Genomic DNA, 26,589 nt, shown 5'->3' with positions numbered 1-26,589 from the left:
TTAGCAAGGCTTGGACAGCAACAATTCCTTTGGTCCCAGCTTCTGGAATAAGAAGTCAGCCACTCTTTTATATAACTTTTAGAAAAAGGTATGAACTGACAAATTTTGCAGGGACAAGTTTAGCAGTTTGCCACAAAAATCTGAGAAATTTGTGTGTTCACTGCACCCATAACCTTGTTTCCAACTCTATTTCCATCCACATTCAGCACTTAATTGCATTTGAAAAAACAAACCTTGTATGATTCAAGTCTTCCAGGAAGCTGGTGTTTCCAATTAATTCAGAACCTTGCTAATCTGCTCACTGTTCCAGGGGCTGGTACAGAGCTCTTTGCTCAACTACCACTTGAAATGCATATGCCGAGATCTTCTGTAGAAGGGAAACAGAACATGATTTAAATTCGTGGTTTTCTTCTAAAATATGAGAATTCATTTCAAGCCCTGTAGACAAGCATTTGTAGCATCCTGTATGAAGAGGAGTCATGTTATCTTAGGCTAGATGACACACTAAACAAAAAGGCTTGCCCTATTACTATTAATTAGTCTAAGTGATAGGAGATTTTGGTAATGTTTTTAAAGATGCATTTAGCAATAGGGAACACACTACAGTCTTCTGTACCCCTTGTCTCATGCCTATCACTTAAATATGAACATTCAACACCTACCCATAATCAAGTCTGGTTGTGAGGCTTTGCTCAGTTTGAATTTTCTTAGTAGTCTTGACTTGGATACAACTGTCTTGGAAGTACTGGAATAGTCAGACACCAGTTCTAGAAGGACACTTGAGAAGAAGGGCCTCAGGTCTCATTAAAGTCAACAGACCTAAGCACATGGGCTGCTGCAGCTTTGCTTATCAGCATTCTGTCAAGCAACTATACAAGTAATGCATTTAGGCACATCAGAGCTCTTGCTGCATCAGTCTAGTCATGCTTCTGGAACATTCAACTGAAGTCTAGCAAAATTACCCTTAGACAGCTAAATTAGATTATTTGGAACTCCAAGAGCCTGCAAATTAGGATTGCTGGCTTCCATCCATCTATCTTAGACAAGTCTCTTGAGTAATAATTTTCCCTCTACTTTCTTCTCATACATTGGCTGCAATGCAGAAAAGGCCCAGTGCGGGACTCTTTCAAGAGCACAAGCAAAACAGAACAAGATACATAAGACAAGAAAACTCAGAAATTTGAGTTTTTAAACAATGTTTTCAGCTAGGAAAACATTATCCATTATTGTATTAGCCATTCTGGACTTAATCAGGCTGTCCACAGTGGCTATGGAAGTTGTGTTCCAGCAGATTTAAGATAACACATGGGGAAAATAGAACAAATTCACTTGTTAAGGAACTCCACTCGTGTGTGAGATTATTCTAGGTGTGAATTAGCCTAAGTAGTTTATTCCCAATCAATTTTCAAACTCCTGTGCCAACTAACACTGCCAAAAGCAGAAAACTCAGCCAAATCTTCCCTTAGAGTTCAGCACAGTGCTGCATCTTGAAAACCCATTCTGGGAGAAGGACTGGACTTGGAGGTGATAAACAGGATAGGAGAGTTCAATGCTATGCAGCCGCTCCTCAGAGTTCCTTCCAAAAATAAACTACTACACCCTTTAAAACAAAACGTTGACCATGCAAGACATTAAAGCCCTCAGCTCAAGCACTCTTTGTACACAGCAGGAGGAGATGTTATCAGAAGTGGCCCAGCCAACAGAAACAACTGCTAAAGCAAAATCCTTTTGTGATTGGTCCATTGTTTCTGAACACCCAGCAAGAAGCAAAGGGTGTCCCTCACTGGAATGGAACAAACCTGTGTTACAGCAAGAAGCTTTGCAAATATCATTAGCTACCATTCAAAACAGCAAGACAGTAGAAAAACAATGTGAGGGCTTACATATGCTTTATCACTGCTTTGCACTCCCCATGCACAATGGTCCAAAACAATAAAAGGGCAGGAGGTTGCTGTCTCGTGAATGGAAAGGATATTGCAAGACAGGACCTCCTGAAGCCAGGCTCAGAGTTGAGTGCAAGCTGCTGCGAAAAGCACAGCAGTAACCTGCAGTCAGACTGAAGTTCAGGCTTCACTGCTGCACAAGGCAGCAAAGACATGCAGAGACATTTATCATGCCTTGCACAGATAATCTGAGTTTGGAGTAGCACTGTCTCTCTCTGCATCTGAGCACAGACACATTCTGGCCTATGCAGGTGCATTAATACAGTGTCAAAGGCCATCCATGCCATTTGGACATTACTGTTTCCTCACTGGGAAGTGTCAGTTTTGGTGACTGGTCTTTGGCACATCATCCACAGAACAACCCTCATTCAAACCACATGAAAAAAGTCACACAGAAGACAAACAAGAATTATGTTGTTATAGCTGATACAGCCAGAGCAATATATAAAACAGGAGAAGTAGCTGGTAGGAGAATGTAAGAAGATACGAGATAGAGCAGTCCCACCCGAAGATGTGCTGCCAATATTTTAAAATAACAGCTCCCAGAAGCATTTCCCTGTCATGTGATGGATCCCAAACAGGAGGAGTGGCTGTACTGCAGAGAGAAGTGCTGGGTGGGTCGAGGAATCTGTTTGCTCTTCTCTTGTTTTCCCCATTTAAACAATGTTTTTATAAACACAACCAAGGAGGGAGGTGGCTCCACTTGGCAGACAGGCTCCTCCTGAGTAAATTTGCTGAAAGTGATTATTCTGTGTCCTGAAAGCTGTACTGAACATACTCAATAGCTGTACATAGAGCTCAGCAGGTACAACCCAAAACATTGCTGAAGGCTTTATGCAGGAAATTAGCTTGATCCTTCCCCCAATATTCCTCTTTCATCCTTCTAAAAGTAACTGCTCTTCCAATATAAGATGCATTTTAAAAGTAACTTTGTTTTACTCCCAAACTTGCTTGCATGAACCTCAAACAGGGTTGTATGACTAATAACCAGAAAATGTAATTTGGGCTGAAAAATCAGTTTCCTTTTTGACAAGGGCTGGTTCCTGAAATTCCAGTAATCATCCTCCCAACACAGTTGTCCCAAACCCTACAGACTAATACAGATATACTGAGTTTTATAAACATACCTTAGATTCTTTCCCTATAATCCCCCTTCTTTCAGAGATTCACTTGTTTTCTGACCACTTTTCAGATTCTCAGAAACAGAAGAGATGTAAAAAGTACTGCAGTGCAGCAAAGCTCACTCCCGTTCTCACTAGGAGATGCAGTGTAGGAGGAACTTGCTCTTAAATCACCCGTTTCAGTCCTCTTCCCCCACACACATATAGATGATGCTTAATTATAACTGACACGTATTTCTGCTGCAGGGATTGCTATATGTATTTCAGTCACCTAATACTAAAAAAGCCCAACCTTATTTTAGTCCCAAACTAGGTTCTCAAAAATTAGAGCTAGCCTGTTCATTTTATGCTCAGTCAGAGGGAGACCTTATACACATCTGTCTTTTAATAATCGATAACCAGGTGTTGAATTGTTCTCTGGAGAAGAGTCTCAGGAAGGCTGAGAGACTGAGACATTACAAAGCTGCTTACTTCAAGGCCACTCATGATTTATGCACTATATAATTAGCCAGAATCAGCCTCTGGGGTTAAGCTTGCAGACACTAGTTTGCAATAGACAGAAATAGTAAGTGACCTAATCAAGTATTTTGCTATTTAATACAGAGCCTAATTAAGATATTATAATATTCAGGAAGTAACACAAGGTCCATGCCCTGTAAAAAATTTCTTGTAATATGAGAAAATCACATTTGTGTAGGTTTAGAGTAATTATTGAGTGGAAACTGGCATTAGAAAAATAAATAAATAAGAACCAGAAACATGCAGGAATGTTGGCAAAGAAATACAGAGGCCCATCAGCAAATCAAAGCAGCACTGTGATCTGGGCTGAAAATAGTTCCACAAGTAAATTTAGCATCTTCAGTACATTAATAAATTCATGTGCACAGCATGTAGAGAATGGCACACATGGCTAAAGATGCTGAAAGTAAGGGTAAGGGAAACAGTCTGTGTTACCATCAGGTATTTCAAAGAGCCAGGTTCTTCACTCAAGGGTGAAACAAAGGTAATCTTGCTTCAGAGAAGACAAAACAAAAGTGGCTTTGTGCTCCGCTCAGGACAGAATTCATGGTGATCAAAACATAGTGACAACAGGCAAAGTCTTCCTTCCTGTTTTAACACTTCTTAAAAAGGTCTGAATGAGGGTAAGAGTCAGAACGCACTGCTTGAGAAGGTTTGAACATCTTTATCAGAGGGTTCAGCCTGCTCCCACTAGAGCGAGGAAAAGGAAACCTACTACTATAACAGACTGCATCCTCTCTGTAATGCATATCTAAATGCAACCACAGGACTGGCACTGAGTTTTCCTTGCCTAGACAGCTTCCCCCCATGCAAGGGCTTACATCAGGCTACAACATTCCTCATTTTAGGACTCTGATCCCTCTGATCTGTGTTTTGGTGACAAACAACTGGCAGCCAAGACTCCCAGAGAGCACTTAAGCCGCACAAAAACACTGAACAGTGCCTCAAAGGTATACAATGTTCCTCTGCCTCAAACTGCAGAACATCTATACCTGCAGGTGGTCACAGGCCAGACACCTAGGGACAAACAACACAGCTGAATGGGAAGACTAATGCACAGTTTTCCATGGCTAACATCAACTTAGGTAAATAAAAAATTACCAGAGCCAAGTCACAACATTGCTTTCGTATACCATAAGCCAATATTTAATCTTTCAAGTATTCACCTTCCTCCACTCCCTTAATGCTGATAGTACCACTGTTTTCCAGGGGTCAGTGTTCCATGACTGGAACACAAGAACATGCACTTCCTGTAAGGAGGAGGAAGACAATCACAAACTCGTGGAAAACCTCAGAGCGAAAGCCAGTCTTGATATAAGGATGTCAAACTACATGAAGCCCACTGTATTCTAGGCACATTTTGCAACTATTCACTTATTCACAGCATTAACAGTTCACTTATCATTTCTAGCTTAAATTTGCCAACTTCCATTTACCACAACTATCTCTCTGTGCTTTAATCTGAGCCACATAGGTTGTTTTTTCTTTGTGAGATATTTCACTATGCTAACTTAAGCTAAAATCAAGAACCCCAAGCATATTTCATTATGCAAATTGCATCAGATTTCAGAGCCTTTCTCAGTAAGTCATGTTCAGTTCATTGTATTTGTAACAGCAATTGCTAGGGAACCCAACAGAGAGCTGAAAAGCAACCGTGGGTTTTTTGTTATCAGGGGTAAATTCAGCTGCATGAACAAGATAGAAACCAAGTTCTGGCTTATTTCAGAGACTGCACCTTCATAATTCCCCCTGAAGGATATTGAATGGATACAAACAGGACAAATTCAGTTGTGATAAGAGCATTAGATTAGAAAATATGACTGACTCCATAACTCAATGCACAGTGTAGTGTTATAGTTGTGGGGTGTTTTTTTTAATACAGTGACCTTGTCTAGTCAGCATTTACCCTTCAAACTTTCTACTTAAGCTTTTGAATTATCAGTTATATGTTCATCATACCAGTAAAACACTTTCATTTGGTTCACATTTTTCTTTAAATTAAAGTAATCAGCATGGTCAGCTTTGAAGCTTTACCCAAAGTGCAGTTTAACACAGTTACAGATGACTTGCCAGGTCTTAATAACTCAGTGAAGGCAAAATATTTAAGCCACTTTTCTTTCTGAGAGGTAGATTTTGAATACATGGTGATTATCATGGCTTACTAGACAAAAAAGAACCTGATCTTCTTAAGTTGTTTTATATTTAGTATTTTACTCTTGAACTGTTTTTCAATGTTTCAAATGCTCAGAAACACATATTACAGGCAATGGACTTGCTGTTTGAAACATTACAAAAGGCAAGAAAAGTTTTCATTGATTGCACTGTGTTATTTCTGCATGACAGCAGTGAAACATTCCATAGGGTTGACTTAACTCCTTTTGTAAATAAAAGGCAAAATCAAAAATAGCCATAATTTTTACCTTTATTACAGATCCTGATGTAGTGACTAGTGCTGAGCCAGTCTGAGGGGCATATTGTAGATACTCAGGCCAATCTCAGTGTTATCAGCATCTAAGCATTGCCTCACATTAGATATTAAGGGAGGCATAAGCATGGTAATGTAATCATGTATTTTTAAAATATGCATTTTAAGTGTTCCCTGAATCTGGTAGGCCTCAAGCAAGTATTCCCTATAGAGAATATTCTGATAGTTATTTCATGCATTGATGTTACTAGGCAACATATGTATCAGCCTACACACTAGGCCATACTTGTCCAAGATCATGCAAAGAAGGATGACATCACAAAATTGTAAGCAGAGCTGGATCAATACACTTTGAAGATGCTGGAGCAATTCAATAATGTGACTGTAAAAGTGTTCTGTGACTGCCAGGTTTGTGTATTACATAGCACTATAGGAAGCCTATGGACTTTTTAGTTTCCCATATCAATTCTTCTATTGAACTTACACCTACTTGTGCAAGAATGACACATTTTTTTCACAAGGTGTCTCTTGTGAAATAATTTTTGCCTTTGCAGTTCAGGACATGACTCTGTTTTTAGGCTTCCTATTCATAGCTGCAAAAAAGTTGCTAACAAAAAACATTTAGGGAATCTCAATGAAGCAGGTAAGAAAGATTTTTCTTAGAACTTCTGCATCCCTCTTGGGCACAGATATTTTATGACCAGGTAAAGACAAACATCTCTGCTCTTTAGTATTCAGCTTTAGGGAGAAGAAGGTCAATTCTTAAATTTGAGAAGTAACATCCTAAGACAAAGTATCAGCAAACCTGTAATATTACTGTTAGAAAGTGATTTATGTTACAAGCATGGACAGAACCAAAAGAGTTTATATTAAACTGTATTAAGCATAGAGGATGCAGTGCTTACAGCAGATCCACACACCTTTATATCTGAAACATGTCTCAACCTGATGTGGCTCATCTGTGTTTAGCCACAGCATTTGTAACATTTTGATACTGAAGTCACAGAATTAGACCCTATATTCATTATTTTATAAATGATGCTGTTAAATTCAGAGAACCCTTCCTGTAAGAAAAGCCAACCACGTAGATTAAAAATTTATCTGCAAAAGTTGTTTTAATACAGATTTTCAACTGTGTTTTTCTATGAAATCATGTTTTTAAATTTTTTTTCAAAACAATTACATAATTGCTTATGAAATCTTCAACAGATATTTCCTTTTTTTTTTTTGGTAGAAAAATATTTGACCAGGCTTTCAGAATTATGCTCCATAGTCATTGTTTGAACTCCTAAAACATGAGTAAATTGATGCGGTTATGCCAGTTATCTCAAGGCTGTTTTACACAAATCACCCACCATCCATGTTCATTCCCCTATACTCCATGGCATCAATTTGTGCCTCACTGCATGACTCAAATCACAGTCACCACACAAAAGCATACACAAGTACTGTGCAAGCACTTCTTGCAAAGATTTTAGTCTTCTCTTTCTAGGAATGTAGGCAAAAGTTTGCATGGACAAACACTAACAGAAAATGGAAGGATTCAAGGGTTGCCAGGTGGGTTGGTTGGCAGGGGGATTTGCAGTTGTTTGTCAGCCTTTATTCTTGCAGAAGAGAAGGTTCCAGCGTTTCCCTATTTCTCCCATACATATGCTTATGTTCTACACCAATACAGGTATTATCAGATGCCCAAGTGCAAGCTCTAAGTCAGACAGGCTGTGTCAAAGCCTAAACTGTCAATCAGTGAAGCTCTTTTGTCTCACCTGAGGGATACCTAACACCAGCTGAGGATCTGGCCCTTTACATGCTGTCAAAAGAGGAGGGCTGTAGATATTCACAGAATCAGGTTTTGTGTATGTTTCCTGCCATTTTTTATCTCTAGGTTTCCATTGGCCTGTTTCATATTTTTATGAAATGTCACTCCAATTATATTTGGTTTTGCAGTTATATAATTCTCCACACCCTCCCCCAACCCTGATTCCACTACTGCTGAAGACTCAACTATTAATAGACTTTACAAATTCCAGAAACAATTCTCTAGCTTTCAGGTACTAAGGAATTACATTCACTTCGATTTCAAGGTAACTAGTTGGCTGTCAATTGAACAGCTTGAAACAAACAAACAAACCCCAACTGCAGACAAATAAAGGTATTTGGATCTTCTGCTGATAAATCAGCACTATATCACAACAAGAGTAACTAGTGCAGACTCACTAAGTCCAGAAGCAGAAGTGCTCACTGTTATTGCTATGGAGATTATCAGATACACAAAAAAAGTAAAAGGCAGTGTCCCACCCCTGCAAACTGCATGTCTTCTGCAAGGCTCCACAAAGAATCAAAGACTCAACAGCATCAACTATTTACATAGCACAGCCCATTTTTTTCTTCTGGATTCATGTTCTAGATGAACCTATGGCCTCAAAAAAGACTGGTATCTCTGTCCACTATATCCATTAACTACAGCTTCAATTAGTTTTAAAACTGTTGTTATTTTACTCTTTTGTAAAGACTATGCTATAACTGCATTCATTTGAGGAGTCTTTAGGATTTCAGTCCCTTTATACGCACAAATAGATTTTCAAATTTTCTGACCTAGCCAACTAGCATAATTAATCCATGAACTTCAGAGAAATAGGAAACAAAACACATTAAAATTCCACATGATATTCAAAGGGCTGTAAGCTAAGTTCTAGACTGAAGAGAAGCAGCAACTACTTTATGCCAAATTCATCACTAGATTAAACAGATGTGATTTCCAAAGTTATGCCAAGTTGCAGCCACTTCTTATGAGAACATAACCTTTTCCACTCCCATTACTCCTACCTCCCCCTGCCCCCAGTTCCTTCTTTATTTTGGAATAAAGCCCAAGACTGCGTACACCAGTTATGTTTTTATAATACTCCACTCTCAGTTTCCACTAAGAGGTAATAAAAGCCAAAATGCACCTTGCAGGGCCCTTATAAATAGTTAACATCTAAACAACACTCCTACAAGAAGAACAGATTGAAAATGGCAGCAAGATGCTAGATGCTACAGAATGTAAATGTGTTGAAAATGGAGTAATCAGAGTTTGGCTGAAGAATCAGGGTGCATAAGACAGTACTGTTTCAAATATGATTCTGCATTGATTAATAGCAATGAGTATATGTGTCACGTTCTGTTCAAACAGAAAGCACTGAGAACTTGTAAATAAATGCTAAATAGCAGGCTAAAAGTTACTGAGGGATTCAGTTAGCAATTACTGCACAGAGACTTCAATAATTCATGGAAGCTTCATCCAGATATCTAGGTATCCAAAGACTTAAAATGTAAGCAAACCAATAGGTCAAAAATGTAGGCTTTTCTATTAATTTAATAGGGGCTTTAAAAGCTATCTGGTTAGACAGGCCTGGTTGTCTTGCCATCTTTTAAAGATTTTTGTGGTCTCTTGTCATGCCAAGACTCAGCTTTCTCCTGGACAGAAGTGCTGAATAGAATGTTGAACCCGTTTAGGGCTGTCCATTGCTTGATTTTTAGCACACTTAAAAGCCTGGATTAAAACTCTTGCCCTTTATCCCTTCACTTTCATTTGAAAGAGGACTTGACATTCTCTCTTGCAGCAAGCCATTTCAAAGGTCTCTATTTCAAGTGAATATTGGACTAACAGCTCTAAAGACAAAAGACCATGCAACAGAGAGCATATAAGAGAGGAGAATGGTACAGCAGCCTTTCATTCACCTAACCAAGATCCAACTGGTGGTTATAAATGTAGACTTGATATAAATGCTGACTTTAACTTCACCAATATGTTTCTCTGTAGATTGTTATGGTAGTCTCTCTCAAAAGCTCTAGATGTCTTCTTTGTAGATGCACTGAGCTGAACAAACCCAAGGGTCAGAGCAATGAGAAGACACCAAGATTTACAACACTGAAATGGAAGGTCCACCTGCTGTCCATTACCCTTTGAATCAGCTAAATGTTATTGCACAGAAGGTAATTTTAGATCAAATCTAGGAGCTGGGCTGTGGAAGCTGGTGAATTCAGCTATACAGAGCTTTTAAAGAGTGAACAGTATATATATATAACTACTAGGTACCTGTGCATTCTTGAAATTGGTCTGTGACTGCCAAACTGACCTGGATGCAAATACTAAATGCATAATTTCATCCTATTATTCTCTGTGTAATACCTGCAACATCAGGAGTTGGAGTGATCACCTATATGTAGTGATCCCTAGCAGCAAGAGCAACCAGAGCTACCACAGAGTTAACAATAAAGAACCCATTTCCAGTGTTCACAAGAGTAAGGAGGTCAAAAAAAGAAACTACATACATAGCTATTGTTACAGCTGATATTACAAATAAAGGCTTAGAGGTACCAAAACATCATGGGCTGTTTTCTCAGCAAGTTACAGTTCCAGTTTCAGAAATTTCTATAGCAACTGAATTGCTAATCTACATGGTTTTTATTCCAATTCATGCTACAGATCATATTCGGCAAATGCCATGAGCGCTCAATTTATGGCTAATTGATTCTGCACTTGGGGATATAAAGTCCCATTTGCTGGCTTGCAGGGATTACATTGGTTTTGTATTTTCATACACTACTTCTTTTAATCACAAATATGAAAACCCAGATATTTTAAACAGAAATTTACTAATGCATTGAAGTACAATTTAAAAGAAGCAGACAGGCTCAATATCTGATACTGAGAGCCTAGAATGTCCCTTGTGTTACTCTCCCCACATGTTTCTTGTTGCATGGGCATTAGTGGGCAGGACTTGCCAGCACCTCACAACAACTTGCTGAGGCTCCAGCTCCCAGCCAGCAATGCCATGGGTTACAAAAGCGTGGGACAGAAAAAAGAACAGCAAAGGATGTGCAGAGCTCACCATACCAAGCCTGGCTCCATACCAAGGTCAGTTGCTAGAAGTTGTTCTTGTAAAAGAATGTTTCTTTGAAAATAAAAGGTGCTATATCTCTTAAGGGATAATTTATGGGAAGTGCACATCCTTTAAGGAATGTGGTTATTTCTCCCCATTCAAGTGTCTTTATCTGCTTCCAGTTATACATTATTTTGAACTATTAAAACTCACTAGTTTTAACATTCAAAAATATTGTAATCAATTTCATAACATTGCTTAAATTAAAATAAGCTAATTTGAAGCTCAGACTTGAAAAAGAAAAACCAGTATTTAACAGTTTTGAATATTTAGCAGTCTTAAAAATAGGACTTGTTTCATTTTCCCAATAATTAGTATTTGTACCATAATTATAGTTTGTCTATAATTTCAGTAATCTTTAAGAGCTTAACTGCAAATAGAGTGTGCTTATTCAGTGTACAAGAATGTTTCCAACAAGAGGCAAATATTCAAAATCTCTTCATACACAGAGTTTAAAAGATCCCCATGGATGTGGGGATGGATGAAGATAACACACATATATCGTTACCAAAAATTCAAAGCCTGCAAAACAAAATATAACGTGACATCATTGAAGGCTAGTGCCTTCAAAGAAGTGTTTGGTATTTACTTCATTCTGAAACTTACACAAGTCCTGTCTCTCTGAATGTTCTCAGCTCAATTTTGTAGGAAGCAATTTCATTTTCCAGTTTTATCACTTAACCCTGAACCTTTTCCTCAGGTCAGTTATTATCATCATCACACCAACAAGTCTCCCAGAGGTAAAGTTTTCCTCTGTGACAGCCTTTGGACCCAGACGAGGATTTCCACAAGACTTCTGCCTAGAAACTCTGTTCCAGCCATATGAGTTACTGCAAAACCGTGCCTCCACTAAGCTCTGTTATCCTGGACACAGTATCAGCTGAAAGACTTAAGAGGTATCAGTGCCTATGTGCTGTTTACGTACTCAAAGAGCCTTTTTAGAAGTTTTTACACATTATGCAATTTTTTTTCTCTGGGTCACAAGCACAAGATATGGCATTGCCCTGACTTTCAATGTAAAAGTCTCCATTATATCTATGTTTATTGCCCATACACAATTTCTACTATTTAAGGTGTAATCTTTAGACAACGTAAGAGGAATACTGGAACCTAGCACAATTCTGTTAAGATCAAACATCAGCCTTTTCAGGTGGTCAATAACTGCATTTCTTAGCTTGCAAAGTGCAAGCTACTGAACATCTAATTAATTAATTTAGCATGTGAATAAGAAATATCCAATAAAATACCGGACTTTTCATGCAGGCAAGCTAAAAACTGTGGAAATCCATTGTGAAGTCTGTTCAAACCAGTAGTTCAGTTTCTGGGACAATTCTATTTTCATGGAGTGGAAACTACACTAACAAATCCAAGGCTCAGTACTTCTGTTCCTTTCTAGTCTGCCATAGCTCTTTTAGTTCAATGCCTCTCCAATTTCAATTACAATATCCTTCCAAAAGCAACATTTCTGTGCTCAGATTTTTTCATGCCATATCAGTCCTTTAAATACTAAAACCTGAGTCACACAGCAGAAATGGAAAAAATGTTCTGAAGAACTGGAAAGGGGAAAAAAAACCGAAAAAGATTCCATAGATTTCTTTTCAACAGAGCTATAGAATTTGCAAATCAATTTTGTTGTGTCAGCCACTAATCTGTGCTTTTGTATTGTGATATTATTCCACAGATGCCAGGACACACAGCAATAAAATGCTTTAGCATCTAATCAACTCCATTAGAAAAATAATGGCATTTCTAATTTAAAATGGACAGCAGATGACTAAGTCTTGGTATAATTTTGGATGTTTCACAGCAAATATTTTCAGTTGATACTCACCCTCCTTTCCCCTTCAATTTTCTTCTCAACATACAATTACCCATTGAAGACAAGCCTTTGATCCTTGAATGAAAAAGAAAACTGGCAATTCAGCGCTCTGTAGACTCTCTCCTCAATCTGTGAAAAATACTTGAAGCCCTAGTAACAGTGAAAAATTCACAAAATAGAAGGTCTTCTCTATTATAGGGCAACCAAGCAACTTTGTGCTCACCAGCAGTTGAAATACATGCTGCATGACAAGTTTGGAAGCATCATTTCTGGGAATTGGAGATTTTAAATATCAATGACTAAATGTAGTAAGTGTTCTTGGTATTCCCAGATACTTTCCCTTTTCTAAAAAGAGAAAGGTGGAGAATTAAAAAAATCCACAGGTGGTATGACTTTTTGTAGAATAATTCAATTTCTAAGACAATTCAATGGCTTCTGGAAAGCATTAAATAGAAAAAATCCAAACTTGTAGGGCACCAGTAGCTCATAAGTAGAACCATCTTTCTACCAGAGTTTCCTCAAATTGTATCATATCAATTGATACAATATCATATTATGAATATCATATCATATTATATGTATGATATCCTACAATGTAATATTATGTGAAATCAATCCTATGCAAGGTGTCATACAAATCACCCGCCCCTCAAACTACAAAGAACTCAGCATCCTTCCAAAGTTCAGACTGTGCTAAGAAAGCATAGATATCTGTAAAGCAGCACCATTTGACATTCAATGCTTAGCCTCTTTTTCTACATTTCTTTTTCATTCCTTTCCCCTGCTCTCTTGGGATAAGGTCAAGGAAGGTAACAAAAAATGTAAAAGAAATCAAAAGAAAAAGCAAGAACAAACTACTACTTAAGTTACTTCAGCAATACCTTTTGGCAACTCATGATCTTTCTTAAGATCATGCCATTATCAAATACCCCAGATCACCACCTTCCTCACACTGGGCCTGCAGAAGGACATTGCAGATATGTACTGATGCCAGAAGGTTTCCAGCTCCTTTCAGGCAGCAGATCACTGCTGTCACTGAAACTGGCTTCCAAATAGACCTTAGAAAAATCAGGTGAACAAAATGTGCTGCTCTGAGTTTTCTGTGATGCTTCCTGAGTCTTCTGTAAAGTCTTTCTTTATTTCCACAAAGACAGCTCCACCCAACAACAGACAATACTTTCTCCAAATAAAAGACCGGCTCACACTGGGCTGGTAACTCTTATTCTCTGCATTGACACTGCCTTAAAAATGCTTGGAGGGGAAGCACTTCCAGATCTCTAGCTATTGTCCTTTGACTTCAGTAAAAACATCTGTTCTGTAGTCCCAGGAATGCTCATCTGAGCAGCCTGGCCTGAGCCAACATCCCTGGTATACTAGCCAAAACCACAATACTTACAGATTATTCTCTCAACTGCCTAGAGGAACATATCATCTTCCGGCAGAATGCAAAGAATTAACGGTTTTGAAAACTCAGCATAGTGAGGAAGGAATCAAGCACTAGCAAGCTAACAAAGTAGACTAGCAGGTTTCCAGGAAGCAGCAGAGAACATTCTGGTCTTGTGCCCTGTAACACACAACGCTACCAAAACAAACTGTTTAGTGACTTAAAGCAGCAAATAAACACTGAAAACCATCTTCTTTCTGCTTCTATGTTATTTCATGAAAGTAGGCTGTACACAGGTCTTCCATGTCATAGGAATCATCAAACTACTGCCTCTCTGGGAACACCTTTTCTGCAAATGCAGCATGCAGAAACTTACCAGATCACAGGTTCAAAGGTTAGAAAACACTTCTAGGATGATCTAGTCCAAACATTAACCCAGTACCAATGTGTTCAACATTAAACCATATCCCCATGTGCCACACGCCTTATTGAACACTTCTGGATGATTTCACTACTTCCCAGGGCAGCATGTTCCAATGCTTGCCTACCTTGTAAGTGAAGAAATTTTTCTTAATATCAAATCTAAACCATCCCTGGTGCAACTTGAGGCCATTTTCTTTGTCCTGTCACTTGCTACCTGGGAGGAGAGACTGACTTCACAACAGCTTCCTTTCAGGCAGTTGTAGAGAGCAATGTCTCCTCTGAGTCTCCTTTTCTCCAGGCTAAACAACCCCAACTCCTTCAACTGCTCCTCATAAGACTTGTGCTCCAGACCCTTCACCAGCTCAGTATAACATTATTCAGAACTAGAGAGATTGCCACCATGGGGATCTCCAGCCCCGCTGGTTGTCAGTTATTCCAACAAAGCTAACTCCTGGTCCTACTGTAAGCCCGGGTACCAAAATGCCATTCTGTAGTTCTCAAACATGCAAGATGTTTGCTATGGCCACTGCATTGCATGTTTTAGCTCTGACTGGGATGGGGAAAGACTTGCTATAGAGATAAGTAGTGTAATCTGTTATATGTAGTGTTTCTAGAATCATATGTAGCGAGTTTTAGGCAAATAACGATCAAAATAAAATGTGAATGTCTGTGGGGGAAAATGTGGTGTTTATTGGGGAGGAAAGAAAAAGACAATGTATTAAATTAGCAATAAACTTCAGAACTTTTAAATATATCAAATAGCATTCTGTCCAGATCATTTTAATCCACTGCAAGAGTATAAAACCACTCTGTGTGGGAAGAATAAGGAGCGGCATCTCAAGACAATTTAAGGATGAATGCTTTAAATCCTAGCCCTTGCTAGGAATGGATTCAAACCTCAGAGAGCTCTCAAGTTGGAACTTACTGGTTTGTGCCTATTTCAGAAAATATTCTGCACTGCCAAAAGAGAAAGGTCAACCTCAAATACCATGAACTGCATGACAATGTTACACAGCATGATCTCTCACTTGCCCATCACAAACCATCTTCTCTGTCTTCCAGGTGACCTGTATTTACTGAACAAATATTTAAGTACTTTTGACAAATTTAGGACTCATGACTTAAACCGCTCTTTACTATGGGAAGACTAAATGAGGAATGAAGGGAAGGGCTAGATCCTAAGTTGTTCCCTTGTGTGCTCTGCTGCGTTCTTATTTAGTAGCTTTCCATTCTATGGCTGTTGCTATGATTTTTTGAAGGATTTTGTGCTCAGCGGTACATACCTAACTGTGCAGTGCCTGGCAACTGTGCAGTGCCTGCGCCCAACCAGTTTGGCAGTGTCTGCTGGAATTTATACTGAATATATTCTACATCTCTCAGCAACTGTCTATGACCTTCTTCAGACAGGTATCACGACAGAGAACTTACCCAATGTCCTCTCCTAGCAGAGCTCTAGCACAGAGAGGATTGCATGGAAACTCATCTCTGGGGACACACAGGAGTCTACTGCAGAATCATTCATTGCATAATATTCCATTAACATTTACTGTTATTTTCCAAAAATTACAGTGAAATTATTGTTAGAAGGACTCCTACCAATATATTCTGAACTGGCACACACAGGGAATCTAGATGCCAAATTTGCCCTTTTGATCACGTGTTAAACTCATGAAAGAGGATCCAAAATTCAGAAGTCATGTCCAACTTTGAAAAGTAATTTGATCCAAAAGACACAAATCAAATCTTCCAAGGTTTATATTGTATAAATACTGTGTTTTTTCAGCTGGAGGTGGTTTTGAGCTACTTTAATTTAATCAATTATCTTTTAGATAAATATATAATGCTAGACATATACAATGTCAAAACACTATTGTATATTCTATATAATAATTACCTTTTGGAAGGCTGTTAACTCTGCCAGTGAAAATTGCATTTCCAGAATATTGCATTTGAGCTAGGCCAGATAGGCTCTTCATTTTTCCTATTTTTCTTTTTTTTTTTAACTCGTTAATGCAAGTATACAATAAAGAGAACTCCCTTCTTCCCACCCTTCAAAATGAGATTGGCTGCAAAAAAGAAAAAAAACAAAACAAAAAAACACCTGAAACATCATGATGTCACGATGAACAGGTGATGTCAGGAACACCATGAAATAGCCTTTTTTTATACCAAGACTTCATTTAGTATACAGTACCCATGAGTGCAGACTCTGACCATTCTGCTTGGTTTGGATAGTGAGCCAGTGGCCAAAGACTTAGGAACATTTTCTTGGTAATAGCATTGGGTGCTTAAGGGACTCAAAGGGTCATCTGAATGTTGTGAATGGAAAAGTCACCATCCTAAAGAGCATATAATTTTATATATGATGGGAAGAAGAAAGCATTTGTCACATTTTATTGGCAGAAAATGAAAACACAGAGCTACAATATGATCACAAGATCAGTGGTTGGACCTGCATATTTAAACCAACACAATTGTTCATATCATTTTGCTGGACTTTTCATTTCTCCAGTCTAACAGTACTCAGTAAGAGAATAAATTGCAGACAAATTCAGCAGTTCAGATATCAGGTTTAACTTGTAATGAGCATCAGAACCAGCTTCTGTGACCACAATTTGAAGGAATAGAAAGACAATTCAGCATAAGTTCAAGCTTCCAAATGTTTTTCTTGCAAACATAAGACTAGGACTGAAGGAAATAAGCTGGTTTACAGCTTATAAATCTGCAGAATAAGAAATAAGAAATAAGTCTGCAGAATTTTCTGAGGAGCAGCAAGAATTCTAATAGAGGATTTACCAAATAGATACACTAAGACCAACTTTGTGTTTTTAAGCAATGTCAGGGATTCTCATATACCTCCATCTTGTAGCTTTGTATGTTTCCTTCTTCACAAATTTATCTTCTTGCTGTTTAAAAATTTCCAGCAGCAGTGAAAACTGGATCTTCTGCTCATTGAGAATCCAACATAATCAATCTTGCTTACAAATTCTTCCATCTCTTAGTCTCTTCCTTTTTCCTCAGCACCTGGGTCTCCACTGAAACCAAGAAGAAAGCTTTCTCACCAGATATATTCGGACATTTCATAACCAAATCCCCAGAATTTTGATGTCTTTACACTAGTACCACTACAGCTACCTCAGTTATCCATTACACTGGACACACTCCAGTTCCCAGCTTGCTCCTAAGCCCCCAGCTCTCCAGGAAACCATTTTGTCCCTCCTCCATACTAAGAAAAGAAATGGCCTTCTAGGAATCAAAATTACAATATACCTCTTCAAATCAATGTCATTGTACATATGAAGTCAACAGACTCCATCATCCTACTTTGCTATTGTACAGATGTGTCCTCTGCTGTTAAAGCCCTCAAGTATTGACTTTTCTTAGTATCATTACCATCTCAACAAAACTGAGGCTGACTGCTGGTCTCACACATGTGACAATGCTTTGAAGATCTGTTTAAATATTTCTAACAGCGCTTGCTATGGGCAAAAACAAGCCCCATGAAATGCGGATAAACAGCATAGCCTCACACACATAAAACACAACTTAAAAGGTTCTTCCTAAGCTGTGCAATGAACCTTGCAGTGTCTCTGGCTCATCATTACATCTGCTCTGCCCTGTCACTTTCTTCTGCAAGAAGTCCCTTCTTGTGGGGTCTCAACAAAGCCACACACTATGGTGTTCCACATTGCTTTGTGGAGAAATTAGAAGCCTCTCCCATTGCCCTCCCTGACACATAGAGAAGGCAGCCAAAGTTCCTGAAAGTGGAGGCAAAAAGGTTGGTGTCCCTAGGGAGTTTATAGTATCGAGATTGCCTATGTGAATGCCTGCATGTTTGAGTTGTGTAACAGCTAAGGAGTGTGATCCTAGAAGTGGTTCCCTTCCTCTGAGGAAAGGAGAACCACCCAGAGATGTTTGGATTGAGGGTGGATCTAGCAGTTCTTCAGATGTTCATGGGCAAGTCCTCAAGCTGCATCCCTCAGTTTAAAAAGGTCACAGATGACATACAGGGGAATGTGTTATTTACTATTCATTTTGGTACTTTGGCTAATGGGGGGTTTTATTCCTTTGGAGAGACACTTTCACAGTGCAGAGTTATCTTCCCATGCTTTACAATAGTTGAGAAGGAATTGCAAGTATGGATTACTGGCTGGCCTGTAAACCAGAACCAGCCAAATGTGGCAGTTCATATTCACTTGCTTGCTTTGCATACAGTTCCCAGACATCAGGAAACCCAAGAAAGAAAGTCATTTGCCCAAATAAATTTCTCAAAATTACTGTATTACAAAGTCATCAACTTTCAACTCATTCAGTCATATGGACAGGCATCTACAGAGCTGATACGTAATTCTCATTATTTTCCTGCTACAAATAACAGGGACTTTAAAAGTCCTACCACATGAGATAATTTACTTACAACAAAGTTACATTAACTCCTTTCTATCCTCCCTGTAGGACAGAAATGACACTGCTCATCAGCAAAACTGAAACCAGGAAATGTCAGTAAAACACAACAGTCTTTCAAAATGCAATGTAAACAATGCTATTAAAAAAAAAAGGGTGCCAAAACTTTAAAGACAATTTCCTCCTAAGAAACAGGTTTTTTATTCCATGTAATGCCACCAGCTGACTAATCCTAATGATTCACATAGGCAGGTGGGGTTAAATTAGCTTTTCAGGGAAACACTCTTGAATTTTTACATAAAGAACACTTGTACACTTTTGACTAAATTAGTGCTCAAGGAACATATATTGAGCTGCCTGATACCAATGCTTTAGAAGATTTAGATGAATTAACCCAGGCTTTCAAAAATCCTTATATTGTAACACATTACTTAAGAAGTAAGATTTAGGAGACTGAATCATAACCAGTTTTTGTACAACAGGCAAGTCTTAGATCAACCAAAAGCAGCTGAAACTTGACTGGACCAAGAACACCTGGAAGTTCACTACCCTAAAACACATTGCCCTATTCACAACACAGTACCTAACCTTATGCATGTATCTCCAACTCTACAGAGAAAAACTGTGATAAATGATATAACCATTATTTAAAAGATGGTGTCCTGGATTTACAGATCATCAATTCTGATAAGGGAATAAAGAATACAATCTGAGGTCAAACCAGACTGCAAAAGAAATTGCCTTAGAGAGTAACATGCCTGCTGCTCTTTGAACCACCAGTTTTCCTGGCATTTTCTAGACAATAATCAGCATGTCTTGCTTGTTTTGATTTTGTCTGTTTATAGACAGACAACTGGTGTCAGATTATGCTTAGTCCCACTGTAAGGACAGAGTTCCTTACAGTTACGTTAAAGCAAGTACATCTAGCTTCAGCTAGATGAAATCTCAACAGCTTGTTTATGTCCTAGACCCCTCACTGTTAAATGCAGATTCTTCACAAACTTGTAGTAGTTGTTTAAAATCAGGTATTGGAGGCCTACTCTTGCTTATACAGCTTTAAGTACAACTATACAGCTACAGAACATCTATATAGCCCATCAGCTGCTCCATCCCACAGCATGTTGCTATGGTTTCATTAACTTGAAGCTGAGGCCAATACCCCAGTTCTTTAGAGCAACCCGCTGAGGCTTCTATAAATATAGGATGAAGAAAGCCTCCTTCTACCAGACCTCACAAGGTCTGCAGCAGTAAGTAAATTAAAGCTCAGATGTCTCCCAAAACCACCTCTAGCCAAGTCGTTCAAACCAAGCAGTTGGCAATACAGTGATCTTGTTCAAGATGCTGCCAAACTGCATCCTAGGAAATACTGGGAAAGAGATGTTTGTGGCAGTGCTCTTTCCCAGGATGCATTCTTGGTAGCACAGCTGATGCATATTTAGTAAAATGTCAAACTTCTAGGGAGAATCAGATGCTCTAAATCAAGCTGAGATTTTCAATGGCTTCCCCTGGATCCTAACCTCCCAAGAGCTTTGTCTGTTCTCACCATGCTCATAGAGTAATATCAGGGATAATAATTTACCAGGATTGTGACAAGCCCAAGTCAGTGCTTTTGGAACCCCCAGAGAAGATATTGAAAAAGTGGTGAACAAACACCTTTCAAAGGACATCTCTTGTTCATTAGGAGTGCTCTGTGGCCACTAATGTTAACTTAGTTTAATATGTATCACATCACAGCATGCTTTGAGAAAGCATATGCTGAGGATTTTTAAGTGCAAATGACTCTCCTTTTTCAGCAATCTTTCTTCACCACTATTCTCCATTGGGATCTTGGATTTCAGATGGCAACAGTTATGGAATGAGATTACCTGTTCCTTGGATTCAGCCATGCTGGAGTTTATGCAAAGGATATCAATCCTATTGTGTAGTTTCCATGGGCATAGGCTTCATGGGAGCAGTAAAGGCAGAGCTCCTTCTGAACTTTGGTGAGGGAAGAAACCCAGTGTCAAAGCCAGTCCAAGTAAATAAAGTCACATATACAAACACATACTTCTTTGAATTTAGAGATGTATGAACAAGGTTGGTATCCTTGCCACTTGCTCTTCTCTCTACCTCAAGCTCTAGAAAATTTTAATTTCACAAGACATCCTGGTATCAATTACCCTGGATAGAAGGCCTACCCAGGCAGGATCACAGTCAACAAGATAAGAATCTGTCCCAACCTGTACTGCAGCACAACCAGCAGTTATTTAGCTTTTCTCCTGAGCATGGACACTTAGTTCTTACACTGAACAAAGCTATCCAGACTGATTGACATCCTCTCCAAAAGAGCAGCAAATAGTTGCTTATATCCTGGTGATTTCTGTTATTACAATCAGACTTAAGAACCCATCATCTCAGTTCTAGTTATGGATCAGGCATCTCTGTGGCAAAGGAAAGCTGTTTAGTTTCTTTGTCCTCACCTTCTCTCACTGTCAGGATCTGGAGAATGACCAAGTGTTTAAACTGCAGTTTCACAGAAACTTATAGAACAGCATCATCAGGCTGTAGGTTTAACACAGCCTGAACCAATCTAAACTGCTGGCCAGCACAATCCTGCTCTGTCCTTGCCTCAGAGTGCCACACCCCCTCTTGGCACTAACAGAAGTGCCACCAAGAAAGTTATTCATTTTCTCACCAGATCTCAGAGCAAAGATGGCACTATATGAGGACAGATAAAGGCCAGAACTAGCAAATGGAAAGGCAAGGAGAAACTTGTGTCCAATTAGATCAACTTCAGTCATCACAGGAGCACAGATGTAATTCTTGACTCTTCCAAGCATCTGAAACATCTTCCAAGTGCAAGTATAAGATGCAGTATGGAAAGCATGAATCGAAGGCCAGAGCAAAGTCTCTGAATGAGTTTTCACTATTAAAGCTAAACAGAGTTTATTGGGAAAGGACTCCTCTGCTATTATGAACAGAAGAAGCTCTGTTGTTGCCTACAGAAGCCCTCACAGCCAGAAATGGAAAGCCCAGAAGCTGAAGTGAGGTGGCACTCACATACAGACGAGATGGATCCTCTAGTTGGCAGAGCACTAGAACAGGAGTGCAACTTGTCCACACAGCAAGTCAGAAGCAGAACTAGGTAGCTGCCCTTCTCTTTTCCTATATAATCTTTAACAATTTAAGCCATTCAGTCTAGTGCTTTCTAGGCTAAGCATCTGTTAGAGCTTATTTTGGCTTTGCTTCAGGTCACAGTCTTGCTCTTGGGAAGGTATTTTGCCAAATGAAACAGAAGCCTTTTGGCTCTGGTGCTCATGAGCAGATATTTAAAATATTGTTTTTGTCAAGGACAACTTCTTTTGATGGGCTGCAAAAGAACCAAATTCAACTTGATACATTATTACAATCCCTGGAAGCTCTGGTTTGTATTGATTAAAGGGCAGTGGAAAGCATAGATTTCATTTTAATGGAGCAGTCTTTGAGCCTTTGCAGAAGTTCTATCCCAAAACCCAGAACGTGTGGTGACACAAACTGGACATTACTTAAAACAATTAAGCACCATGTTCTCCTTGCATAGTATGCATACTATAATTTGACTTCAGCTGACAAAACACATGTGTTTAGCAACAGCTAAGATACATTAAAATCAGTACTGCTATGAACCCACGGTCGGAATTATATCTTAGGAAAGGCTTGCTATTACACAAGAAACAATTCTAGTTCCCATGCTGAACAAAGATGATAATGACTGAACACTACATAACATAAGCCATGTTAAATACTGGACTGTGCTCCAAGTCACTACAAAGATAGTTGTATCTGCTTGAGTACCTCAGCTGGAGCAAAATATCGAAACACTCTTCCCGTGATACTGACGTGTACCAGAGAATAGAGAACTGCCAGGAGAAAGCAGACTGAAAAAAAGTATATAAAAGTTTTCAAGGAAAGTGAAGAAAAAGAGAACAAAGAAGTGTTCCAGCCTAAAAATGGTTTCTGCAAAACTCCAGCTGACATGGAATCTCCTCACCTTTGGAGAGTTCTATAAATATTGGAGAGTTCAGAATCCTGTCATAGGATTCACAGTCACGCAAGGGTAACAAGCACTTCAAGGTGAAGTTTTGCTAACTTGCTGTAGCCAAACATCAGTAGCTCTACAGTTCTTAACCAACAACTCATACATTTCTGTGAGCCTTTATATACCCATAAAAAAGTACAAGGCTCCCACAGAAATGAGAAATATGTTCCACACGTTACCTTTCTCCCCACAGCCCTCAAATTTACTGTAGATGGTGGCATGACTGATCATCTGACTACCATCTGTCCAACATCTGCTTCCTAGTGAAACCACACTGCAAATATAACTAGCTGGCTCTAGGCTACCATTATTCATAATGAATACCCTGCTGTATATTGAAGCTATCACTAATCCACTCCCTTAAAAAGATTCAGCATACTGACAGAGCCTGGGATCTCTGGTGGGAGTGTGTGACAGTGATGCTATCTTGCCATTAGCTTTTAACACTCAAATATCCTAACAATCCCCTAAACTCTGAAAGTAGACCACAATAGCTTATCTTGAAAGCAAAAAAGAAAAGCCCAGGAAAAAACCCAAAACAACAAAAACCACAAACAAAACAAGCAACAGAAAAACCCCTACAAAAACAGAATCTAAATCCAAACCCAGGAACCCAGGAATTATTGCAAGATTTGGGACAAAATTACATGCGTGGCATCATACTGATGATGGCAAGACAGTAGCATGGCACCTTACACAAGAGAAAGATTTTAGGCTCAGGACAGCTACAAACAGAGCTGAAGGTGCTTCAGTCATTTTAATGTCCAGAGCTTGCTACAAATTACATTTAGGATTCTCTTTCTGTCCCCTAAAGGCATAGGTAAGCTGAGCCAAACCACTGACTCTCCCTGATTTCTATCTGAACTGTAAACCCTTTGGAGCTATATATCTTTTTGTGTCTGTATAGATCTATCTGAACAGAAATAATATATGAGTCTGCCAGAAACCCAGATCCCAGACTGAAGAAAGCTACTGAAGCTTTAAGGTGCCATGACCCAAATTCTGCTTGCAAAGTGAGTTGCTTGCAAACTCTCTCTAGACTCATAAATATAGTTCTGTTTCCAATAACATGATTCTATTTAATGCCTTCTGCATTTAAACCCATAATCCTTTAATAACTTTGGGAATATTTAAAGATATTAAAAAAAAAAACAAAACTAAAAACAGACACCCTAACCAGAAAGCAGTTGGGCATCCCTGAAGTTGATAGTTTATATGAATAAGCCATAGGACAATAAAAGGCAAGACTGACCACAGTAATAACTCCCAATGCTGAATTGAAGAAATTAAAAGCAGGCCAGGAAGCTTAATTCTAAATGTGTTTTCAATTGATCTTTGTTCCTGACTGTGTTTAATGGTTAGCTGTTTGAGAAACCCTCTGGGGTTCTGATAGTTGAACTGGGAAACAACAAGCAGTACCACAGAGAGAGAGGTGCTTTTCTTTTCAAGAGAGTGAATTTAAACACTGCTGAAAGGTCACATACTACTAGTCTCAGAAAAACAAAAAAGAAAGATTTCTAGGCAGAGCTAGATAAAAGAAGGTGACAGGGCATGGTGAGGGATAGCTCCCATAAATGTACCATTGGCAGAAGGCAGCCTTGCTGGTAACTACAGAAACAAATGAGTGGGATGATACTTCAGTGGTGAATCAGCTTGGTTTTTAATCCAATGAAAAAAAAAAAAAAAAAAAAAAAAAAAAAGATATGCAAAGGGATGTCATCCAGAATAGCAAATGGCAAATGCAATTTTGTGAGAATTAGAACAGAAAATCTAAAAACAGCTGTGGAAATTCTGAACTTCTCATGTCAAATTACACTGTAAAAGCTGTAAAATTGTAGCTGCAAATAGAAATGTTACTTTTCAAAATGGGCCTGGAAATCAAACCTGGACAGTCTAATTAAGTATGTTTATGTACTCCCCTATCTGCCACAATAACTCAAGTTGAGCAGTGCTGTGAAGACCTGTGATTCAGCTGCAGTACTGGGCAGATGGAATCAACTCTTTGTTTGTGCAGATGAGTGCAACCAGCCTGATACTGTTTGCTCAGCCAATGCTGTATCATGCTTTCTGATGCAGAAAGGCAATTTGGCAATCAGAATATAGAAGGTGAATTCATATGTCAGTGCTCATGGTATTTCAAATCTAGACAGATTGGTTAGGACAGCATTTAGCAAAGAGCAACCCTGGCAAGGTTTGATACAAAATGAAATAAAATTTTGCTGCTGCACCTGAGATCTCAGCAGCATGAACTCATCTCAGCTGAAGAATTATTTCTTATTGGGAAACAGTATGGACATAATACTATTCTTCTCCTTAGGCTACTTGAAGACTTCCTCTCTTTCCAAAGTGCACAGTGTCTAGGTCAGGAAATACCCTCTTCAGCTTCCTCTCAAACCTGTTTCCTCAAAGGGTAAGGTCTTTCCTGCCTTCCCTCAGAAAACTGTGCATATCCTACAGACAAACCTATCCTCTACAGTATTATCAGTCATATTTTGCAGAAGTGGAAAACTGAGATCTAAAGATTAAATGACTCCCCCAAAGTCAGTGGAACAGACAGAGGGATAATACTATCCTAGTTGTTTTCAAGCACTTCACATAGTAAGAGCCTAAAGCACAATCCAAAGTATGTCTCCGGCATTTTTTCAATTATATGGATGCCCTGCCTTAACATCACCCAAATGCCAGCAACAGAAACGCATTGGGCCCTCGGGTCTCCCAGGCTCCTACACAGAAACTGTCCCCTGGATTTTATTCCCACTGTTCCTTTCCAGCTCCTATTTCTATATGCAAATAATTATCTTCTTACCTTCTCCCTCATTGCCCACTGACTCATCCAACACATCATGATGCAGCTGCCTCAAACTGGAAAAAAAACTGTTGAGAGCTGTGAAGGGACAGAAAACACTGTCAGACCCTGGTGATATAAAAATCATATAAGTCTTCACAAAATAACAACATTTTTGCCATTTCATATCTTGTCAGGCCTCCCTCCACCATCTAATGAAATATGTATTTTCCATTCTAGTTACTTCACGTCTGCATGCAGATTTTGTCTCAAGACACCAAGTCAAATGTTTGTGCTGAACGACACAGCAAACATTGCCTGTCTCAAAAGTCTTGTTCAACACTTTAAAGGACATATGCGATTTTGGTCTGGGCTGAAATGTACAGACAATGGTCATTTTGACCCATGCTGTAAAGGGCACCATGGAAAAAGACTTGCTTACTGATAGGAGAAGTAAAGCTGTAAAGTGATTGTATAAGAACAAGGGACTGGAAAATGAGATTATCTTCCCAACAAATAGCTGACACATTAGCTGTTAGAAGTGTTAGAAATTTTAATATTTGAAATCTTCCTGCACAAGAACTTTCACACTTATCTGCTATCAGTGGCATTACACTTAATTTTATTTGGATATCAAGTCTTAAAAGACACAGCTCATCTCTGTTACAAATGCTTTTAAGTCAAACACAGTAGCACCAAGTTACCAGACAAAGGAACACTGTGTTTAAGGCTGCCTGCCAGAGATGACTTATTCAAGTCGATTACTTGCAAAGGACAGTAGTGCTGC

At 38.9% G+C, this 26,589-nt stretch overlaps 1 long non-coding RNA gene across 1 annotated transcript in view; it reads right to left on the bottom strand.

The window, feature by feature from the left end:
* The window catches only part of LOC127059751 (uncharacterized), a 33,179-nt gene extending 6,916 nt beyond the window's left edge, over positions 1-26,263 (bottom strand). Inside the window, exons 1-4 of the long non-coding RNA XR_007777892.1 lie at positions 25,824-26,263; positions 17,413-17,591; positions 12,762-12,824; positions 234-367 (exon numbers count right to left, since the gene is read on the bottom strand). This is a non-coding gene — a long non-coding RNA (uncharacterized LOC127059751). The remainder of the gene's footprint in view (positions 1-233; positions 368-12,761; positions 12,825-17,412; positions 17,592-25,823) is intronic.
* Positions 26,264-26,589: the final 326 nt, after the last annotated feature.

The sequence above is a fragment of the Serinus canaria genome, chromosome 6, assembly GCF_022539315.1.
Source record: "Serinus canaria isolate serCan28SL12 chromosome 6, serCan2020, whole genome shotgun sequence".
Lineage (NCBI taxonomy): Eukaryota > Metazoa > Chordata > Aves > Passeriformes > Fringillidae > Serinus > Serinus canaria.
Note: the sequence above shows the minus strand (reverse complement) of the source record. Positions and strands in the feature narration are given on the sequence as shown.